General features: G+C 36.8%; 1 long non-coding RNA gene across 1 annotated transcript; it reads left to right on the top strand.

Moving 5' to 3' along the window:
• The first annotated feature begins 1,133 nt into the window (after positions 1 to 1,133).
• On the top strand, positions 1,134 to 9,461 carry LOC140334568 (uncharacterized). The gene is made up of 2 exons (XR_011921599.1): positions 1,134 to 1,527; positions 8,681 to 9,461. It is a non-coding gene; the product is annotated as an uncharacterized lncRNA (long non-coding RNA).
• The last annotated feature ends 8,830 nt before the right edge of the window (positions 9,462 to 18,291 follow it).

Below are 18,291 nucleotides of genomic sequence, written 5' to 3'. Positions count from 1 at the left end.
TTTTAATTTGACTGTACTTGTAAAGGTACAACTATTTATCTATGTAGAGCAGGTAAAATCTTGCAGAAAAATGGTATTGCAATGGACCTGGCCTTCTTGCCAATAGGCTCAGTCTGGAAAGGCAGTGATACTATGCAATGCAGAACATGGGGTGAAACAGGAATAAATCTAACGTTACTGGAATGTTTTTTCTCCCAAAAGAGTATAAGGTTTTATGGCTCTTTTGTACTCCTTAGCAGTTCATTATATATATAAATAAAACAAAAGATGCTGATTCTTTATTAAATACATTTTCAATTTAAAATATAAATTGTATTTAAATGTGTAATTCATCAATGAAAGTTTAGCGATCAACCCTTTTAACAGCTAAAGCTTTTTCTTTTTAGTTAAAAAAAATATATACACTTAATTTCATTTAAGTACACATAAACAGTAAATTACCTTTTTCTGTTAACAAATATTGCCCCCACAATTGTTCATAAGCGATACTTTTTATGGTTGTGTTAGAGATTACCCTGAAAGTTCTCCCTTGAACCATCCATGTAAGATGATACTACTAATACTTGTACATACTAGTATGTATGGCACAATCCTAACAACTACTAACTTCACTTAAGTTTTTTTTCTTAATACATATTCTTATGTGATAGCTTAGTCCAGGTGACCGATTCTCATTAATACAACATCACCTCTTGAAGTTGATTAAAGACTTTGGAAGTACTTCCCCATTTTCACACACTTGGGACTAGAAACATTAATATCTTGTTTATTTTCTGGTTTGGGATCTTTGTCCATTAGACAAAGTTACATCATTAGAAATGATGTAACTTTTGTACATGCCCATGAGAATTCATCCAGTCTGGCACCAGGATATGGCAGGAATGCACAATGAGCTAGTCATGTGTACATTCTAGAAAAGCTTACAAACAGGCTGGTAAATTTGTTTTATTGTAGAAGCAATAAAGCATCTATTCCCTGTCCACAGGATGCATACCCTACAATAAAAAAACCTACCACCATTTTAAAAAAATTGTTATACAGCACTTGCTGCATGTCCCTACCATAGTCTTTTTCACAGTTTAAGGTCAACTTTTTTTGGAGGGGAAGCCAACTAACCAAACTGAATGATTTTTTTTGGAATGTGGAAGCAACCAGAGGAAATCCAAATAAACTCCATGCAGATAGTGTCCTGGCTGAGATTTGAACCTGGGACCTAGTGCTGCAAAGGCCAGCATGCTAACCTCTAAGCCACCTTGCTGTCCATTTCTGTGTTAACTCTTTTTGTCCAAACCACCAAAACAAGCATCGGATAAAATAACCATGTTTGTTTTTTTTTACGAGCTATCCAAGCACCAATGTCATCACCACGCCGATGAGTAAACAAGTTAAACATCTATGTGCTGTAAGTTTGGGGAAGGGTTTAGTACATGTGGGTGTGATAAAAAGGATATTCAGGAAGAAAAAGAAGAATGCATGTCTTGTCAGCCAGACTATTTTATTGCTCACCAATGCCGCCATGTTTAGAGGGTAAGTGTGAAATGTTGTTGTGTTATAGTGCTGTCAGTATAATGTCAGTGTGTTCAGTTTGTGCTTACAGGATACAGGCTGAGCATGTTCACTATATCTCAGCAGGGGAAGTTGTGATCACTGCACATTGCAACCAGAGTACTTATGTATAGAGGAGGAAGAGGAAAGTGAGGTAGAGAGAGAAAAGGAGAGAATGTGGGATTATTGGGTGGCAGTCTTCATAGACTTGAATTTCTTCTTGTGCAAGCATTTTAGGCATTTACAAATGTTTTTCAAAAGTCACTTCAGGCAGGGCTAGTAGTGACAGCATGTTAGCACTGCCAGGTGCTGGGGGTGGTAAATGACATGGTAAAATACCAATAGTCTGATCATGCCCTTAAGAAGGATGTATTGAAAAAGATCTGAAGGAGAATAGCTTTTTTACCTCAGACCCTTTGTCTTGGGCAACAATAATTCAGTGAGTGAATGAAGATTTGGGAATGAAGATTTGGGATGAGCTAATTCAGATATGAAATCCTGGCATATACGTACATCCCACAACTCCACACAATATGTGTGCACAATGACAGAAAGTCCAAGACCATAATTCACAGACTGCGCTGGGCAGGTACAGAAGTCAGGGCACACGTGCATACACAATGTTTTTTTATTTTTTTAGCCGCAGCACAGAATTTCACCCAGCAATACTGACCAGTGGCCACCTTATTACCCCCACCAATCCCTCTGGACCCAAATCTGAAGCCTCTGGCTGATCGGTTCAGTGTGCCCCTTATTGGGGCATGTAGGCTACGTTCACATTGGCCAAAAGGTTTCAGTGCAGTTACGCTTCCTCATGCTCGTCAACCACTATCTCAGGGAAGACGCTGTTAGTAGCTTCTCTCTGCAGCAGCCCCATTAAGAATGAATAGGGGGGACAGTAAGTGGTACAGTATCTGTCACTGCCGCCAGCTGTCAAATATGCAGACGCTAGTTCTTTAAGAACCAGCACTGCTGTGTGAGTGATTGGACTGGGAGCCAAGTGGGATCACTCGATCTCAAGGCAGGTCGGAAACCACCGTTAGGGGAACTCAGTGCCTGAAAGGTGAGCCCTTATATAGTGCTGTCCATGTTTCTCTCATTCCTGCTAAGTATTATTTGCATGATCAGCTACCTTCATGTCAAGATAACCTTGTTTAAGCATTTGACCACTTTACCTCCTATAGCGTAATTCTGTTAATAATTACAATAATTTTAATATATAGTATTATAATATACTATAAAAAACATCAAATTTTGATTACAATTAACAGAGCAGACATTCTAAACTTCTATCAGTGTCTGTGTTTCTGCAATGGCATAACCATTACAAGGGAAACACTACCTGTTCATGGAATCAGACTTCTACTATAAAGGGTATAATAAAATTCCCCAGATTGCTGTAACCGTCAGTGAAGGTTGTTAACCTAGGACAGGAATTCTTCTACTTTCAGGGTTACTAGAGGAAGATAAAGGGAGTAAGGAATAAAGAAAGCGAAATAATGCTTACACAAGAGGTAAATACTGGAAAGCTGCAATATATTACATTCTTTTTGTAACATAAACAAGCTGCTTGCAAAACTCTGGCATTTATCACATTGCTGATTGTCCCTGATACCTGGAACCCCACTGTGTGTTGTGGTTGCTTCTATTGATCCCTTTTGTGATGTGAGCAATGGGTGGACCACAGCACACAAGGAAGACTAAACATCAGACACACCCAGAAGTGTGTTGGATGCAGTTAACAGCTCAGCTAGTGTAACTTTTAATGAAAGTAAAGTTTCTAGACTGCACAGATAAGTATAGGCAGGCTACTTTTAAGAAAGTATAAATGATAAAGCCACTTTAGGTGTTTTTCTGCCATCAACATATATTGTATGTTGCTGGCACACATGCATTGAAACAAACCTCTGGCCGTTTACAACAGCAAACTGTTGGCTTTACATGTGCTGGGCACATTTTTATTTATTATGTGTAATGTCTCATCAACATAGCATGTCTCTCCAACATACATGAGGTCATTAAAGAGGAGTGCAACTCATCCTATAGCTGTCAGTCCTAAAGGTAAGATGCTGGTTAAGGATCATTGGTCAGCATTGGTCAAACACTGACCATTGTCCCACATCTTGTGGAATTTACAGATGGCTCCATATGTCTCACGTCTTGTGAAATTTACAGATGGCTCCATGCCTAATCTGCAGTTTCTACCAGATCTTGTTATATGGGTATGCTTGCTTACAGGTCTGTTGGTCATCTACCAAGCATTGAACCTGACCATGTAAAATTCTTTGAAATGAATGTTTCTGCAGGCAAATTTCTTTTTTTGTATCTAATTCTTTTGTATTGTGTTTTTACATCTATCTCTATAAAATTAAATGTTTTTCATTGCAAGTCTCTGTGTTGTCTCTCTTTGAACACTTCAAATCAAACCCATCAAAAATCATTTAAATTGTCACATATCATATTAATGATAAAACACTGTGCCCTATTTTTGGGTAAAAAATAGGTTAAACCTAATAGTAATTATGTAATGTGTTACTGAAGCAGTGCCCTATATGATGTATCTTCTATCACGATATTCTCATGTAAAATAGACACATTTTTCTTTCACCTGCACCACTAAGCAACAACTGTGCATTGCCATGTACTATGGCGCTTTGCTTTAGTGCAAAATGAATGGCGCTGTATGCGCATTACTGCAGTGCAATGGTTTAAAATGCACATTAATATTTTTATAATATAATGATGTCTATTTTACCATCTGGTTTTAAGCCCATATGCCCAAAATGATGTGTTTAATGTGCCTCCCAACACCTCTCAACCTCTGTTTTATTTCCAGATATAATGTATTTTTTTCTATTGACACAGCTGCGGTGTTATGCACCTCATGATTTTTTTCATTACAATGTTGATTGATGTGTACTGTTTAATGGAAAATTGCTAATTAAAACAGATTTACCCATAAAATGCATGATAGGTTCTCTTTAAAGAGACATAAGGGGTCCACTATATCCATAATGTCACCTAAGCATTTTGTTGAAGCATGGTTGAGCACAGACTGTTCTGGATGGGGTTTGACAGATCTGGCTGTGCTTGACCAATTAATAGACGCCCTCCCATTATTCTTAATCCTGACACATTGGAGGGCCATTTTCTTATTTGGGTTGGAGATGACAGTGAACTTACTAATAACTTCTGGGAGGAAACTAGCAGGCCTGAATAAATTCTATGCAAACAGAGAATAAAATATACATACGCCATACCAATGGTGCTCTAGCTGTGAACTCAAACCAGTGAGCTTAGTGTTTTAAGGTGAGTACTAGCCACTTGTACACATGGCAGGGCCTGAGCTTGGCATTCACACCTAGATGCTTATTCAATAGCAACATCTGCCAATTCTATGTCTAGCAAAAGTTACCAGTTGTCACCTCAATAAAAGGCTTCCTCAGGCTCTGTGCCTCCTGAACAGGCAAGAGAGAATCGGTCACCAGATATCGGCTCCACATCATAATTCATTTCACAGGGAACAGTTTCACCTCTGATAACACCTGAAATATTAGTTGCAGAGAGATGAAAGTTATTCTATTTTTTAGAGTACATTGTAAGGTATACATGGACACCAAATAGTCTGTGGCAACCATACACAGTCACCTAAAAACCAGCAAAACGTTTGTATGGAAACTGCAAACCAAAACTGCACGATGTTTGGGTTTGTTGTATTCTGATATCAGAGGACCTGGTTGTGTCCCAGTCATTGGAACCACTAGATCTATATTGCCTATAGGCGCTTTAGGTCAAAACCATCTTAGAAGGGGCACCACCCAGCCTAAGGTGTTTGGATGAGCAGGAGGTGACCTCCCACCATTCCCGGGTTCCTATTTGCAATAAACTTACAAATGTGTGTGTTGTATTAAGTGGGCGAAGCTTCTGAACAACGTATGCCGTATGCCTTACTTCCTAGTAAAATTGTTCCGTGTTTTATTACCTTTTGATTTTATAGAAAAACATGAATGTTTTACTTTTAGGATTTGAAAAGGTCATTTAAATGAGTATTTTTTTTGAATTTGTGACACTACTGCTTTATGATGTGGTGTCCTTTAAAGATGTGCTGAATCAACATAGCAAAAAAAGTAAATTCAAGTGGAGCTTGCCTACTGGCATCAGCTCTGACAGCAATGGAAAAATCCATCAATATATACAGTAGATGGAGATTGCTGAGGCCACTCATGTCATAGGTATACCTTGGATGGTGTCCATTTAGATGATCTAGAAGACAGTAACATGTTCATTCCTGTCTCACACTCACTATTGGTGAATTTGGATAAAAAATCCAGTCTGCTGCTTCTAAGATTAAAAACTGTTTCCCACCCAGATTGTAGTATTTGTATGCAATCTTTGAATGGAATGCAGATGTCAGAGATACTCCACCCAGAGAAGGGATATCTAGTTATTATGGGTGGTGAGTGGGGTGGTACTAAAATGTATTGATAAACATCCTGCAGAAGTTGACTGTCATGTAGATGTCATGTAGATAGAAAATTTAAGGTAAGTATTGTTCTAGTTTCCATTTTACCTCTTTATTGTACAAAACAAGTGTACAAAATACCATGGTTCATGTACATCACAGGGTTTCCCTAATTTCACATACAGATTCAATATTCATTTGAAGGAATTCATCATACTGAATATCTGAAAGTAGCAATAAATGTCATCATTTAAAGGACTGCATCAGAGATACCTAATAACTCCTGGGTGTGACATTCATTAACAGGAAAATCTACTTTTGGCAGATCCTAAAATTATTATATTTACAAATATTTTTCAGGCAAACATCCCTTATGAAGTGTTATTTGATATTCTCAAAACTAATGTGAGGTTCCTTTTATATGATCCTCTAATACCTTTAAACATCTATTCATATTTAAATGACCAAGACATTTGTGTCTGTGTATAGGCTCAGGTGGCCTGAGGACATCTAGCACCCAAATAATTTTTTCCAGGGGGAAAGTTTTTAAACAAGAGAAAAGTCATACATATTAAAACATTTTTAGGACCCCTAAAGCAGCAAAAAAAAAAAGGACTAGAGTTGAGTTTTAGGTTTTTTCTATAAGACGAAAATGTATTACAGTGCAGCCTAAAACAATGAAACAGCATTTACACATCATCTGTGTGCCTTTCCTTTTTCCTTTATTCCTTTGCTCTTTTTTTTTTTCTTTTACAAAGCGAATTGTTTCAACAAAGCTGCCCTATTCACAAACAATGGGCCTGATTTATTTAAGCTCTCCAAGGCTGGTGAGGATACACTTTTATCGGTGAAGCTGGGTGATTCAGCAAACCTGTAATGGATCTGGTCCAGGATTCAAAACATTTGCTAGCAAAAAGCAAATTACTTTGAAGAAATTCATTCCAGGTTGGCTGGATTATCTAGCTTCATTGATGAAGATGTATCCTAGCAAGCCTTTTAAGAGCTTTAATAAATAAGGGCCAATGTGAGAGCTACTGTGTAATAGATGACAGAAGACTGGTATGGAGATATATTTGGGTACTGCTTATATGTACAAAAAATATATTATTTTTAAAGGGATACACACTTTTTCTTAGCTCTAAATTAAATTGTTTTTTTTTCCTTCATACCATATTCTCAACAGTCCTATTTATGTGCTCATCAGTTATGAAAAATGATAATCCTATCACACTCATTTCCACTATACAAAAACTAAAACAGTTGTATTGGCTGGCCACAGGAGATCATCCTTGCTAGTACTAGGTACCCATTTTTTTCAACTACTTTTTTAACTGTGCAGAATAGAACTAATTGGTGTGTCTAAACAGAAATTGTGGTTAAGGCAGCATAGGTAACAGTTTTGGCCCCTCAAAAAAAATTGATTAATATTGGAAAAGGCACAACAAAAGCCTCCCACTGTTCCCCCTATGTTTCCCTAAAACACCAACTGCCTACCTGTCCATCCTCTTTTGTGCAATGATAAAGCAGTACACAGGTTAAACCACTGTAGCTGGGTTCTCTGGACACCCACTGGGCCCTGGGGTTGCCTTATGGATGATCCAGTTTTGCTTCTTAGTACTGCATTATGGGCAGTAACGTGGAGATAATGTATCATTTTGTGGATATTACATTTGCATGTTTTGCAAAAGTGATTTGATCCAAAAAGATATCTTTACTTATTACTGAGCATTTATTGTCTTCCATGTGTAAATATGTGTATATAAGACATCTGCTAGGTGATTGTAGTGTTTGAGGTTTACTTTTGTAATGAAAGTATCCAACAGAAGCAACATTTTCTGATGGTTCCTCCATACAGGTCTATGATTTGGGTGATTTTTGGGGACAGTGCACTCTGTATGGCCTTATGGCTTGACTCTCCTTCAAAACTCAGAGGTACTTAATATATCACAGGGAGATTTCTCAGCTTGTTAAAAATTTTCTTTTTAAGTGAGCAGATCTGACTGTTCCCTCTTCTATAGAACAGATTGAACTATCACAAAGCATGGAATTATCAGCATGGCACAAGGATTTTGGGGGTGTCTGATGCTAGAACCAAACACCACTACAATACCTGTCTGTGCCCAGCTTTAATTCATTTTGGGTTATCATTTAAAGCACCTTGTGTTGCTTGAATATTTAGTGAAAGTCTACCTCTGGGTAAACATCTTTGGTGAAAAATATATGATAAAAATGTTTTTTACTCATCTCCATGTCCACTGTCCAGGTCCCTTATTGGCTTTGGTTCTGGGTGCGTCCTCATGCATTGACATCATTGACTACAGGTTCCTTTCTAGATCCTGGGAAGATCCCAGAGCTGAACAGCAAATAGTCCCAACCATATGCATGGTTTAATGTATATATTATACCAGTCAGGAAGGGTGAACCTAGCAGCGTTCAGTATTAATTTTTTTCCATTTTATTATGGAGATTTTTTTTAAAAGGCACATTCACCCTGAAATTCATATTTCAGTTTCTAGTAAATGCTGAAAATTAATTGATTGCTGTCATCTTCCCCATCCTTTTTTATACATATAAAAAAACAGCTAAAGTATCCCATGTGATTGATTATATGGTAATTCATACCAGCGGGTTATTAATTTTATCTAGAAGTCATCTTTTTGTTTTTTTTTGCAGAATAATAGGCTATGGTGGCTGAAGATCTCTGGGTAAAGAAAGTGTTTGCCTTACACCATGCAAGATGGAAATGCCAGTGTTCCAGGCATTTAAGGAGGCTTGTTTGCCAATAATGTTGATATGGGAACGTATAAACCATGCATACACTTCTGATTCTCCTCCCATACATTGGGGTATCCAAAAAGGGGAATATGGCTTCCAGTCCTGGATTTTCTCCTCTCATACTATACTAAACATTCTTACTGGAAAGTGAAGTCCCCATTTGAAGCAAATCTGTTTTTCATTGGGCCTCTTTTTTTAGATAAATCAGGAAAGGGCTTACCTGTTCCTCCTATATTCACTGTGAAAAAATCAGATACAGATGTCTTACTGCCTGCCAATGATGAAAAAGTGTCAGAAATAATGCAAGACATTTTATGTTACGTATTTAAGCCAATCACGCATAAACAAACATACAAGTGAGATGTAAATTATATCAATGTAGTGTTTTATGTTAATACTTATCTAAGTCCTTTAAGCTTTAGGAACATTTTGGAAGAAGACATTTCAGTCATGTTTTTGTCTATTAAATATCATGTTGATGAGTTTAATCATATGGATGTAAGGATTTAGATTGACCTTTAATGATTTACTGCCTAGTAAATGTCTCCTTTACTTTGAATTACATTTAATTTCTTTTCTTCATAGGGTCTAGTGCTGTTTTTAGTTGCATTTGTATTTTGGCATCCTTATCTGCCATATATGATTCCTATATGATTCCTATAAATTAGTGAAAAGTTGTGCTTTATTGTCTGTTAAACAATGTATTTATTTATAATATGTATAGATGTGCCAAATTAGAATTTATGGTATCTTTGTCCTGTCCAGCCAGGCTATTGGCATGCTGTTGTACAAATTGCATTGATTAAATGCACCAGAGAAAAGCACTCCTTGGGTCGTGCCCAGCTAACATGCCAAAAGACAAATAGTTCAATGTATTTAACTTCTATTTAAGAAAGGGTTAAAAAAAGCAGGATTTGTTTTTAGTGAATAGTGAGAATTCTTTATTCAATATCTCATAAATACTATACAAAGTTCAATTCATAACAAGTATGTTTTCTCATCTTGGAGAGAGATTCTGGCACGTTTTGGTGGATAATGAGATTTGCAACAATATTCCTGTAATTTCCACAAGGCTTTTATGGGAATGTGTTAATAGAGGTAGATGGGGTTTCAAGTAAACCTTGTAAGCAGAAAGTCCTCTACTAGTTTACACGTTTAATTCATACATGCCAAAAAACTAGACCCATGGAATTAAAGACCATTTGGGAACAATCAAGGATATCCAAAGTTCTCAATGTTTGTATTTGGGAAAAACATTTAGAAGAACAGACCCTTATATGTGTGTGCACTGTGTTATGGGACTTGCAAGTGATTAATTAAAAGTTCAAATAGATTGGACCAGAAAGTCCAGTTCAAAACCGGCATCAGATGGATTGTACTAGGCCTTAAATGATCATATCAGATTTTAGAAGCCATATATCTTAGATAATTTGTAAGAGTATCTAGTATTTTCTTAAAGTTAAATAACTAAACAATAAAACACATATAGGTGTGTTTATTATTTATTCCCCTGTCTATTCGACCTAAATACAACCATAAATATGCTTACATATAGAATGCAGCATTTCCTACTGTGAGTGCATTTTTGAGAGTTGGCCACAAGGTGGCAGAAGGTGACATTGTTTTAATATGATGATGTGATTCTAATCAGCGGTCAGTGAACTATGCTATGTATGCTACATATTAGTATGCTACATATTTTTTATTGTCTTATATGCTTTATTTTATTTTCCTATACTAAAATCTTTTTGTTAAAATAAAATTGTTAATGAAATAACCTAAGTTTATGTTTGAGATATTGTATATAAAGTATTCCATTATAACCCTATAGTCTCTTTTTTATTTAAGGGAGGGCAATGACATCTGTGCTTTAAATCATTACCTAATACAATAAATTTTATATGCGGTGCAGTGCTGTTACAAAACAAAATAAACATTTAAATAGCAGTGAATCCGCAATTCACAATTCACAGAACATTCTCTGGAGGAGACACCTTTAATGCTTACAACAACCTAAAACAATATAAAGTGCCTTGGGCTCACACATCAAAAAATAATCACAAATGTCATACATGTCTAACAAAAGAAAAAAAAAAGACAACTTTTCCCACTCTTTTAACATACACAACATAAAGTGCCTTGAGCTTATATATTAAAAATAACATACTATGAAATAACTAATACATTACAATCAAGAGTGAAAGCAGATTCCATAATTGACACTATAATCATTTTTGATATGGTGAACCTTCCACCTTTTAATAGGAAATCTACTTACCTTCTTGAACACTTTTCTCTTACAAAATATGTAATCAACGCATTCTGTATTAATTAAACATCTTTCAAGCCTTTTATTGCAGAAAGTATTGTAGAAGTGTCAGTGTAGAAAAAAAGTTGATCATATACTGGGTACTTACTGTTTATCAAGGATGCCTGATTATATATAGGTAGGGAATTCTGTATTGAACACTTGAACTTTTCTCTAATTGAAGGGTGTAGATAGTTATATGAAAAAATAATATAATATATAATGTGGTTGTCTCCACAGTTTAGTTGTGGGCAGCCTGTAGGGTCTTTTTCCTTTAAGTCACATATACCCAGCCAGCTGAATGGTCAATCAGGGTGTCCTCTCTTGTAGGCTGGCAGCACCTCAGCTTGGTGGTGTCGTACAATTTATAGGGTGGACACCGGGGACTTTAGGCAGAACTTTGATGAAGGACTGTAGATTGTGGAATAATCCTTTGATGCACCTAAGAAAGTTAATGTACTTTTACAGAGGTATGTGAGGGTGTTAGGGTTCTTCTTCTTTCAGTTACGTGAAGGCTAGGGTTTTGAGGTCAGTGTGCTCTGAGACTTCTGCCCCTATAAGCTGCCACTCAATTTATGGCAGTATGCCCCATGTAATCATGGCCACCTTCCCATGGATAGGACAGCGCAGATTAGCCTACAGACACTGGGCCAAATAATCAGATGAGGTTGTTTTTTCATCTTTTTTTTTTATGGATCATTCCAGGACCATTCTCATTTTTGAATGCCCTGATGTTAATATGTGATGGATGTGTCTGTCGAACAAGAAATGATCACCTACATTTACTGTTTTTCTTTAGAGAAGCCTGAAAATGGGTAAAGAAGAGTTGGATGAGGGAAAGGCCTCCTTAGGGAGTGACAATAAAGCATCCACAACACTTGTATTTCCGGAGAAGGAGTTGGTGTTGGTACTGATAAAATTCAGTTAGGGGTACACTTTATGATGAAGATTACCCTGCTACATCTTCATCACCTTTATCCTGCAGAATGCATAAACCAAAGCATTCTGCAAACGTTTTTCCCTACCACTCATTTTTAAATGTTATAAATAAATGGTGGAAGCATTAATTCTAGGTCTGATCTTGGATATCAACCAGGCTAAGGTATTCCTCCCACTGGAAAAACTGTGGAAACTACAACTTCTCGTAGGTGGTATTTGAATTATATTACATTGATAACACTCTCTTAGAAAATAGCACATGTACCAGGCATTACTTTGGTGTGTAGAATCTCGAAGCTGGTGACATTTTCTTACAAGCCTCCATTTTTGGTACTTATTGACTGCAGACTGCTTGAGACTTACTTTTCTAGTTAAAGTGGTATCAGATGTCAGCTTGAATAAAGATACTTTCTCCACACAAGTGCATTCTAAAGAAGTTGATTTTCAGTCTTTGGATAAAGTTTAAGTGATTAAACACTTTTACATGCCTCGTTTAGGTTACAGCCTTGCATATCAACTGCTAGTACCTTGCAGAGCATAATATTTTGCAGGTACCAGTCTGACTAGGTTTGTATCATTTTAATAATTATTCTATTATTTTGTTATTATTTTGCCAATCTTATAGCACTGCTTTGGGACCTCCCAGTAGGTGATGATCTGAGGCAGAACTATTTCTTTCTGGCTTTGCTGCTGCTGCCTTAAGTTTAAATATTTATTTGTGCTGCTGTGTAATTTGATTTGAGATTTTTCTACAGTGAGTGAGTTTGTTTTTCAGTTGTGTCCAGTAGCCAAGTCTTGAAGGCGTTTTAAGAAGTAGTTGATGATGTAACATAGGACTGTGTCTTGCAATGAATGCAGGGGATGGAGCCCCCCTTTACAACCCCATAGCATGACCCCCAAAATAAAATTCAATCCTTCCCAGCCACAACATTCCCATTCGCAGACATCAACCTCAGAAAGGGTGGGAACTGTATGCTGCCATGGGGACAAAATAGGAAAAAAAAATTGGTACGTATGAAAACAATTTGCTGTTTTCCTGACATCCATTTTAGAATAACAATTGGAAAAAATAGACAGAGAGAATACTATACATTGGGATAACACTGCCATCCCACGTGTACAATTGTAAAGACAAACTCTGCAAAGGACAAGGCATGTGACTCTATATTGTGCCATGCCGTGCATGCTTGTGCAAGTGGCAGGTCAGCAAATTACTTCAGAATACGATCTATACATGGACATCCAGGAGGTTGACATGTATCTTGTCATGTGAGTCTGTCCCTGTAGGTCTTATGAATAGGCCTGGCTAGCAAGGAAGTCAAGCCGTTGGTGATATATTGAAAAAAAAGATCTGAATACACAAATTTAGGTTATTGTATTTCTTTTTTTAAATTAAAGGCACACAAGACTTTAGGTAAACAAGGAACATGGGGAAAATATGACCTCCACTTTAGAAAAAGAATGAAAAGGACTCTTTTCAGACATTTTGCAAACAAAAGCAACAGTAAAATAGCTGCCTCAATCCCTTCTGTCTTCAAACTTTTTCCAAAAACAGTGTCTTCAAACTTTTTCCAAGTTTTTCCAAGTTTCATTGTGTTGCTTAGTACCAGGTTATCGGGAAAAGAGCAAAGTTTTGGCTACTTGTTATAAAAAATCTATTACTAAAAGCTTTTCCCTTTCAAAAGTCAACCTGTTAGACATACCCAGTAAGAACTGGTACAAGAGGTGTCACAAAACTATGATATTGGATATCTTTGGAAGAACAACCAAGACTGCTTAACTCAAAACCACAAGCAGGTCAAACCTGTACACCTGTACAGAAAGGTTTCCACCTCCTATTTTTCTATTCTTCCACAACTTTTCTCTTTTAACTCTAAATAAGCTTTACATCCTGACAAAGAAGTAAGTTCTCTTGACAAGAAATAGAGAATGCTCATAATGATAATGAATGGGCTGCTTCTTCACTAACAGAGCTTCTATTCTTCCTTGAAAGTTCTTGCATTGGGATTTTAAGTTACAAGACCACACTGCTTGATTCAACTCGTGGAAATACAACTTCATACCATGTTCTCACAAATTCAACTGCAAAAAGGAAATACCCATCTTCTCTGTCATAGTCATGTTCCATATCTTCATAGATCAGTACATTTTAATCACTTATAGTCACAACCTCCTGGGTTCGCTGTCATGCTGAGCAGGAAATGGATAGACAAGGGGTAGGAGAAACTCACACTTTGCACTGTAGGACATGAGGCTAGCTGTATCATTATGTCTTTCCTGTGGTTCTCACTTATGGTTACATTTCTAACCCTATAAACATGTAAAATCTGGGCAGCCATCAAAAAGTGCTAATAACATGCTGTGGCCTGCAAATATCAGAAACACCAAAAACCTTTTTTCAACAAATTTATTGTAGCTATACTGCAACTTAGTAGTGATTGTGCCTGCATTTATCTGCAAATGCATACATATGAAAAGACCTTTAAATTGGATGTAATCTCAACTCCATGATAGGTTGGGATTTTCTACAAAAGCTTTCAAACAGGCACGTAAATTGTCTTACTGCGGAAGAAACATATAATTTCCCTTCTGCAATAAAGAGCCTTTTTAATACCACTTTAAAATGCTCAGTCTAGGGAAACAGACAACTATGCTATGAAGAGTAGGGTTTTCTTATGTCTTTAGGCACAAGAGTTCTGATAACGATAGTGCCACCTATAGGTAAGCCACACGCTAAGGTCTAATAGAAATGGACATCATGGGGAAAGTTTACGGCAACTTCCATGCACTGCAGCCCCAAAGCCATATTCAATTGAGCAGCACCAGCTGGAGCCACATCAGGACATATGGGTGCAAATTTGCACAGTAGTGGGAGCAGCAGCAGGATGGGGAAGGTACAATGCTGAAAATAGAGAATGCCATATACACTCTTATAAGAAAATTCGACTTAGCTGTCAAAATGACAGCTGATCCCAGTGGTTTCAGATGCACCTGTATGAGCTTTGCTCATAATTGCATGCCTACTGTGCCTAAGGGCAGTTTCAGTCCTGGACACACAGGTAAACGGAATCACTCACTGGCTTGTTCATTTTTTAACTGTTCCTAGATCTGCTCATACCCACCATAATAATGATAATCTTCTCCTTCAACTGCTGGATTTCATTTTTTTATTCTTTCCCAAAAATGAAAAGTATCTAACAATCACTATATAAACTGCTTGTTAAAGGCTGTGGCAGGTAGGTAGGGATGAGACGTCAAGTTGGGGGGGTCCCAAACAATGGGCCTGATTTATTAAAGCTTTTTAAGGCTGGAGAGGATACACTTTTATCAGTGAAGCTGGGTGATCTAGAAAACCTGGAATGGATCTTGTCCAGGATTCAAGACATTTGCTACCAAATAGCAAATGACTTTTTAAGAAATAATTCAAGATTTGCTGGATCACCCAGCTTCACTGATGAAAGTGTATTCTCTTCAGCCTTGGAGAGCTTTATTAAATCAGGCTCAATATCTGATTTAACCTAAGTTACAGTATAGGTTTCGGGTGGATTCTGGAGATAATATATTATCAGGCAAGTTTTACCAGTGAGAATATATTTTTACGGAATTTACAGAATTCATCTAGTAAAAAAGTATTGGCCTACAATCATTTTATGTGCACAGTGTTGCAATCAATTGAATGCTTGCCTATCAGGTAACTAATCTAAGAGACTACAGAAAATGGACTATGACTTGGAAAACAGCAAGCATCCAATAGGAGTAGAGCAAGTCAGCATCCACAAGCACATCATAGGTATCATGATGCCAAGTACTGGTAACGTTCCAGACAGTAAATAACCAATTGCGGACCAGCATTTTTGTGTTTTTGAGGTTCCACCTTATTGTTGCTAGCTTCAGCAAGTTATGTTACAAGGTTAAAACCAGACTTTTTAACTTTGGAAGTAGATCAGAAGATTTTGTGTCATTCAATTATCAGCAGTACAGACTGTCAGATAATCTGACACATGCGGTTTATTTTATTTTTAATATAGATTTGATTAGAAATAGTGAAACATGAATTGGGATAGTGGCCAACTAATTTTTGACTTGCTTAGGTATTATAATGCAGATATCACTGCGTTCAAAACAGTTGCTTAGTTGCTATAAATGACAGCTCATAGATGTTTGGTACACTGAATCTGTTGATGTTTATATACTAAAAGAGTATATTAAAAAAGGAACATAATGATATGGTCAATTCTCATTTGCTGAGTTTTCACCAATGTTTGCTGCAGACCTGTGATAAAGACTTATTGTGTTTGATAATTTAGAGTTTGAGCACTGATGTGCCTGTGTTTTTAACAGATCAGCACCAATAAGGTAAATTTAAACAATAATTTTAGGTCTAATATCCTCTAGCTTGGAAGCAGTAGATTTGAAACATTGCCATTTGGACTCCTGTCTAAATTCTTTTTATCTTTAGAGAGTTGCCAAAAAAACATTAGGGTCCATTAGGGTCTTCTACACCCCCCAGTGCCCTGGAGAAGGGGTTAAGAAGCAAGCGGTGACCTCTAAATTACATTTAATGGCACTTTGGACCCTCTTTTATCACCTCTCTGCTATTTGGATAGAGTTTATAATGCTGCTTTATTGACCAGTTAGAGACACAGAAAGCACAATATCATCCAAGTCTTAGGATGTCAACAGCATGACAAAGAATGTCTTTCATTACGGCAACGTGAAACATGCTGCCATGTCATATAAAGGTCATGGCTGAGCAATGCTGATCCAAATGGGTGACTTCCAACATTTCCAAAAGCACTTTATTGGTGTGGGTGTAGTAGTCTGATCCTAAAAATCAACACTAGTCATATTGGTTAGTGATCAACTCAGAAAAGTCTGTTTCAGTGTAAAATAAATTCTACATTGGTTGGCCCCACAGAACCTAAATTGCACCACAATCCTGGATTTCTGTGTGCTTTATGCCGTTTTTTATGTATCCTTATTTTGTCTTCATTTTACTTTCATTCCACAATCTATTTCTTTGTGGCTTGTAGTACTAGACTTCAGTAAATGTTTGGTGTTAAATAAAACTTCAAATATGATGGTATAATTATATATATATTCTAAATACACCCAAGATAATATCCATATTCCAAAAACAAAAAAACTAAAGAAAGCCTAATACCATGATGCAACTGCTACTGACCAGCAAACAAGCTATAATCATGATCACAAAGTTCACTGTTAGGAAACTGTTAGGAAACTATTTCACTGCGGTAGTGTAAATCTCATTCCAGCTACTGTCATGTGATTGAATCATGGTTGAAGGAATCATGTGAAGGTCAAAGGGGAGGCTTACTAAATCCAAATAGGTTGCTTCCATGTCATTTTATTAACCGTGACAAATGGTTAATAGCATGATGTCCCTTACAATCAATACTATTTTGTCGCATTCTTTTGTGAAATGTGCAAAGTAGTCACTTTCAGACTTCTTTAGGGGGTAAAGTATTACTCCATGGTTTGGCTCTGCAGCTGTTAAAAACTTCCACAAATGTCTTACTTTTTTGCATTTCTAAGGTATCCTAACTTTCTCTTTATTTTGCTATATTTCATGGGAAACCATTTAGGTTTTCTTTGGTCAATTGAACATAGACTTAAGTCCATGTTGTATTCTACTAGGTACTTATTCCCACTCTAGTTGCATACTAGTTTACAAAGCACCTCAAACATACAGGACTCTCTTTACAAAACAAGATTCCCCAAACATTCCTCTGTGGGAATCTTCAAGGTCTATGTGTTTCAATGGCAGTAAATAAATCCCACCAGGGAATGTGTGAATGTCAGATTCTCAGTTTTAGAAATAGAGCCCAATGAAAATTGCTTGTATAGTGATGCTTAGGTTCTAATACACAAAATACAATGTGTATACCCCAACGAGTTTTGTAAATTTTAATCCAAATGCCTCTAGTAAATACACTTTACTATGCAAAGAGAAGATTCTGAATTTATTTTTTTTCATGCCCTCACTTCAGCAACTTCTGCATAGTTTCCTATTGGGGAGTCCAGTGACACATGTGCAGTGTGTCAGTAGAGCTGCTTGCATTCTCCACCAGCACGTGACAGTATGACAACACCGGATCACAGCTGCTAGACATTGGACATGGATATGAAAGTACAGCAGAAATAACAAATGTTAACCTATTAAAAAGGAAAATATGAATTTTTAAATTGTTAAGGCTTAAAGGAGGTTTACTGTTTTTTTTGTCCCAAATGTTTATATATA

This window comes from Pyxicephalus adspersus, chromosome 7, assembly GCF_032062135.1.
Source record: "Pyxicephalus adspersus chromosome 7, UCB_Pads_2.0, whole genome shotgun sequence".
Classification (NCBI taxonomy): Eukaryota; Metazoa; Chordata; class Amphibia; order Anura; family Pyxicephalidae; genus Pyxicephalus; species Pyxicephalus adspersus.
Note: the sequence above shows the minus strand (reverse complement) of the source record. Positions and strands in the feature narration are given on the sequence as shown.